Source organism: Protopterus annectens, chromosome 6.part0 (assembly GCF_019279795.1).
Source record: "Protopterus annectens isolate FY-2018-M chromosome 6.part0, PAN1.0, whole genome shotgun sequence".
NCBI lineage: Eukaryota > Metazoa > Chordata > Ceratodontiformes > Protopteridae > Protopterus > Protopterus annectens.
In genome coordinates this window covers 1,287,965,153-1,287,971,352 of record NC_056737.1, presented here as the reverse complement: position 1 = coordinate 1,287,971,352, position 6,200 = coordinate 1,287,965,153, and positions in this window count along the sequence as shown.

Here is a 6,200-nt window from a genome sequence, read left to right as displayed (position 1 = left end):
AGCTTTCCCCAGTTTTAGCAAAATAGCATACTAAATTTAGGTGGTCATACTAGGTGTGGGCTTCTAACAATGTTGTGTCTGTAGTCTAAACTAGACAAGGAATTACGGTATATAATTGTAAAAATGGTGTACTATTCTTAACACTATTGAGAAACCTATTATATTTTGTAGTACTGCTTCTTAGAGAAAATTGAATAAAGACAGAAATTTGTCTTCATTTTATGCATTTTTGAAACCCATTCATGTTTGAGAGAAAAATATTTTAGCTGTCTTTCTCTTCATAAAGGGAAGCATTTTGTAAGTTAATTTTAGGCAACTGTGTTGAGCAGAACTAGTAGAGATGAATATTTCATGTGGCTTTAGAGATTGCACTGGGGAATCCACTGAAGGTATTGCATTTGTCATTAATATTAAAAGAAATGCTGCAGAACTGAATTAATTTATAAAATCAGGACCATATTTCAGTCATTTTGCAACTGGTGTTATAGTTAGAAGAGTCATTAATACCCAACAGACCTGTATTTTTTGAATACAGAGCAAGTGAGCAGCATTAAACTATGCCGTTTAATAAATACTGTGAAATATTAATTTATTGCCTTATCTTTGAAAAATCAAAGCAGAATGTATTACTTTGTCCAGTTTGTGTATACAGCTGCCACTTGGGAGACAGTGGCAGTGAGTTGCTTTGTGTTGACCTTCTACCCATGAAACAAGTGTCTTAATTACATAACCTTTCCTCTTCTAGGTCGCTCACCTTTAGACATAGATTTCCAGCATTTCTCCTTTTTTGTTCGTCCTTACTTGTTAGTATTGTCTCAAGACTTGGATTTGTTGTATTAGGAGACTTAAGTTAAACCACATGAGGAGAATAGCAGGGCCTTTTGTGTAACGTTACTGATGAATAGTAAATATGTTTGGTTTTCCTAGTGTAACATTAAAGTGTTAAGCTGAGTTCATGGTTTGAATCGAGGCTCCCTATAATCAGTATTCTTGCCTTTGATATCTTTGCTTAGTTATTCTGGTTGTGCCTTAGAGGCAGGAGTCATGTTTGCATTGCTAATATATCTGTGAGCTAATTTGCCCAGGTCATTGACATGAATGACTGTAGCGGACTGCATCATGACTTTTCATGACCTCCTGCAGGCGTTTCAGTCAATATGTCATTTCCATCACATTACAAAAAATGAATATTTCAACAGGGCATTCCCTAGTGTATGCAGAGTTTGAAAAGCAATTAAGGAAAGCATAATAAATGTCCCAGCGAAAGAGAAATCACAGAAAAACAGCATGTCTACTATATAATAAAAAGTGATTTCTTTATGGGGAGATTAAGAAAAGAAGGTGCTGGCTAACACAAAGCTACCTTTAAAATGCTTTTCACCAAGTCAGATTAACAGAAGTTTATACTGGATTAGAGGCAGAAGGCTTTTCACACTGTATAGGGAAAGGCAGAGACCAGAATGCTGATTATAGTCCCATCTGACATGAAACCAGTCAGACATGCAGCCATTCGATCTCCCATACTGGGAGAGCAACATAAGCAGGAAACAGAATATGTTGCAGAAATGAAATGACATGACTTTAGTCCACATAACTTTTGAAACTTTATTGTATGATTACTTCCAATTTACGCAATGGTATGCAACTGTAAATGTGGTTCAGAGTTGGGCAGTTTCACAATGACCAGTTGGGCAGAAGTGAAGAGTTTATGAAACAGTTTCCCACAGCAAGTTTTGCCCAGGGATTTGACCTTGCCATAAGGCACAGTAAATCTGCTGATTGTGATAAGTTTAGGGTAGAGGATTTTGCCAAACATTTTGTTTTCTCATTAATACTTGACTAATCAGTTTTCGATCCATCTGATACTACTATAATTGTTTTACTCCAGTGTCAGAAATCTGAAAAAAAAATTCTAATGGTATATAGGTGTTGTAAAAAATGAGTGAGCCTGCAGGATTCAATATACTTTTTTAAAAATGATTTTTAGGAGCTTACAGTACCACGTAAAAGCATGTCATTATGCATTCCTAACACAAAAAGTCATTAAACATTCTGAATATAACAGCATGCAGAACAGAAAATAGCACAGAAACAAATATACCGCTGCATGTATTAAAATGCTGAGCTATCTGGAGCAGTAGCTGCAGAACAGCAGCAGTTTGAAGACAATTCTGAAGTAGGACAAATAAAAAGTGCTAGAAGACGAAATATACTTGGCAGAAGGGGGGGGGGTGAGAGAAACAAGTACAAGGGGAAGAACGGTGAGGAAATTAGAGCAACAAATGTGCAGCAGGAGAGAGAGAGATGACTTGCAGGAAAAAGTGAAGTTAAAAGAATGTAGGATTTAGTGGTAATACTAGTTATAGTGTTTGTCATTAGATTCAAAAGAGGCAATGGATGATGTCATTGTTGTACCAAATACAGTGGATTGGGGGAAACAACTAGCATTAACCATGAGAAAAAGATGGATTTGTCACTTATTTTTACTATCTTTCTTTGCCCACTCCTGCAGGCGCACACACACACACACACACACAAAACACCATCCTCTAAGATCTGTCACCCTTCCTTACTCTCCAGAACTTGAAGTCCATGTTACACAATACAAATTTAAACAAAAAAAAAAGTATCCAATTAAAATTGTATATAGTTAGAGAAACCAGGACTATCACGTGTGACTGCATAATACAAAAACAACTCCACAATAAGAAAGCAAGTTTCATTGACAATCTGTTAATGAAGCCTAATGAGCAACATAGTCTACTAGCACTAGTAGTAATAGTATGAATGGGAAGACAGTGCAGCAGCACATGGTCAGCTAATACTAGTTCATAGGTAGGTACCAGGCTATCGGCCCTGGGGCCTATACAAGCCCAGCCAAAAAGGTACCCTGGCTTTTGCCACCCAAGAAAATTATTTTCTTGTGCCACTGTCGAGCAGAGCCACAGAGGTAATTCCTGGGGTGAATTTCCTATTTCCCATCCAATCATCACGATTTTTCTTGAAGAGTGCTAATGAGGAGCTTTGTTTGATTTAGATAGGTAGTTTATTCCAGAGTATGGGAAGTCTCTGGGACAGGAATCTATCCCTCTGGCATGTTCTGTTTATTGCGTTGACAAGGTTTAGGTCCCTAGAGCGTGTAGCTCAGAGGGATTGGGATTTCTTTAAGTGGAGCATGTCCAACAGCTCTGGGTTTGACATAGCTTTGTATGTTAGGCAGAGATCACCTCTGAGTAGGCGATATGCGACAGAGTAAAGCTGGAGTTTTTTGAGACTGTCTGCGTAGGGCATCTGTTTGAGGTCGGTAATCCTCTTTGTGAGGTATTTCTGTGGCCTTTCCAGTTGTTGTAGATGTCTTGTGAGGTTCATACCAAAAAGGGCATTGTACTCTGTAATGGGTCTAATGAGTGATGAGTAGAGGGGAACAATGACCTCTTTTTTTTTTTCTGGATGAGAAACCTTTTGTGATGAGGTCTGCCACGTAGAAGGATTTCCTGACTACTGTGGCGATGTGATTATCAAAGGAGAGACTACTGTCCACCTGTGTCCCAAGGTCTCTCATCACACTTTCGGTGTTAAGTATACTACCACCTATGTTGTAGTTCATGGGTACAGAGTTTTTACCAAAGGGGATGACAATGCACGTTTTGGAATTGAGCTTGAGGCCATGGCTTTGACACCAGGCATCTGTCTCAGTGAGGCCCTTTTGTAGGATGTCCACATCATTAGGAGTTTCGATTATGGCTCCTAGTTTGCAGTCATCTGCGAACTTCATTAGCCAAAGACCTTCTGTGTTAGCCTGTACTTCAGAGAAGTAGATACCAAACAGGAGAGGACCCAGGACTGTACCCTGTTGTACTCCACTTGTCACTGGTCTGAAGTCGGATTTGGAGTCTGCTACTTTCACAGTGTGGGTTCTGTCAGTGAGCCACTTGGCAACCCATCTTGTGACATAGGGATTTATACCTAGTTTATTTATTTTATTTTTATTTTATTTACATTTGTTTACCGGGAGAGTCCGACTGGACACAGGTCTGTTTTCAGTGGAGGCCCAGGGAGAAAAGCTCCACATTAAGTATTATTTGCATTATACAGTTAAAAAACATAGCATTTAAATATAGACATTAGTCCAGTTAAGGACGCAAGACAAGAAGAAAACAGATGTAAAACAGCTGTAGAACATAGTACAATTTTAAAATATGGTGACATATATTAAACATGGTTACAAATGTAGTTGAGATTCATCAGTGAACAATTGATACAATCTGTTTTTGAGGTACATAACAGCCATTAGCAGTTGTTGCTACAAGGTTAGTATTATGTGGTAGGTAGCTGGGAACATGAGGAGCCAAGCTTGGTAAGAGTAGGTTGTTGATAGGGGGCTGAGAGAGGTAGTGGGTGGGGGAGTGGATGGTATTAGAGGGGGGGGTTTGCAAGGGCATATCTGGCAAGTTTTGAAGTGTGATTTTAGTAAGGATTTAAAGTGGGTGCAAGATGTTACAGAGGTAACTGAGGATGGGAGGGAGTTCCAGAGTTTGGCTATAGTGCAGGAGAATAATGCTTCTCCAGCAGAGTTAATGGCTCTTGTGATCTGTAGGAGGTTTTTGTGGCTGGATCTTAGTGGTCTCGTGGTTATGTGGGGTTGGAGTAGATTCTGGAGGGATGGGACTTTTAGTGGTTGGTTTATTAGTTTGCGGGTGAGTGTGAGTTGGTACCATTGAAGGAGGTGGGGGGAGCTCTAGCCAGCCCAGTTCTGCTAGTGAGAAATACTAGTGAGAAATAGTGGTGAGTATGGTAGGAAGCCCCTGTGGCAAATTTGACGATTTTGTTGTAGCAGGTTTCGAGCTTATTTAGATCGCATTGTCTAAGGTTAGTAAATATTGGAGAGGCGTAGAGTAGGGTAGAGATAAGATGAGAATTTGCTACCAAAATTTTAGCTGCTTTGGTAAGTAGTTGCTGATTTCTATATAATGCTCCTAGTTTTTTGTGCACTTTTTTAATGGTCCTGGAAATGTGAATGTCAAAGTTCAGTTTATTGTCTATTTCTACTCCTAGTAATTTGGTGTGTTCTGTAGGATGGATGGTGGTGTCTTTTGCTGTGATGTTAAAGTGAGAGCTGTCTAGGGTAAGTTTCATGGGTTGGAAGATTAGTCATTTTGTTTTGTTTGGGTTGAGTATTAGTTGGGCATCGGATAACCAAGTTTCAATAGAAGAAAATGCTTCCTGTGTGACTTTTTGCAGTTCTGGTAGGGAGTGGGCTGTACAGATGATGGTTGAGTCATCTGCGTATTGTATGAGTGTGCCATGTATTGTGGCTGAGGCTAAATTATTGATGAAAATAGAGAAGAGTAGGGGTCCCAGGATGGACCCTTGGGGAACTCCTATGGAGACTGGTAGTTGGGGAGATGGGTTGTCCTGCCAAAAAACTGCTTGTTGGTGGTCAGATAGGTAACTCTGAAACCAGTTGATGACTGGTTGAGTGAAGGATAGGTTATTGAGAAGAGAGATGAGTTGTTGGTGTGGGACCATGTCGAAAGCTTTAGAGAGGTCTGGGAAGGTAGCTGAGGAGAGAGAATCTGCATTTTTATTTTGTAGGATAGTGTTAGAGTAAGGTGGTGGTGGTGCTATGGTTAGGTTGGAAACCATGCTGTGTGTTGGAGAGGAGGTTGTTAGCAAGGAGGTGATCTGAGACTTGAGAATGAATGATAATCAATGTGTCCTGCAATTCACATTAGTTCTCGCAGCTAGCTGCATTCTTCATCGACACACGAGCCGAGTGATCCACTGCTCAGAGTCGTACTGCTTCTCGTCCACCGGGGGGCACCGCTGCCCACCTGGCGTTGCACCTCAAGATGAGCACGCGAGGTTTCACGGGCGCCGGACAGCAGGGAGTCCTGTGGCGGCCGGCACGTGGCCGCACCACCAACCTTCCGGGTCTTTGAACCGACACCCAGCATTGGGTGGGGCATCCTCCGCAGGTACCCGCGACCAACATCGAGGGGAGAGGACTCCGGTGTGCCACCCCCGGGGGCAGCCCCGCATGGCCGGAGGGGAGGCCGCCCCCCTGCCACGCAGGGAGCCAGTCGCCTCTGGGGCACACAGAGGACTGCACCACTGGGCATGCCCCCTCCATCCCCTCGTGGCAGTAGAGGAGCACCTGCACCTCCCGCCATGCAGATGGACCTGCAGGGTGCAACAGA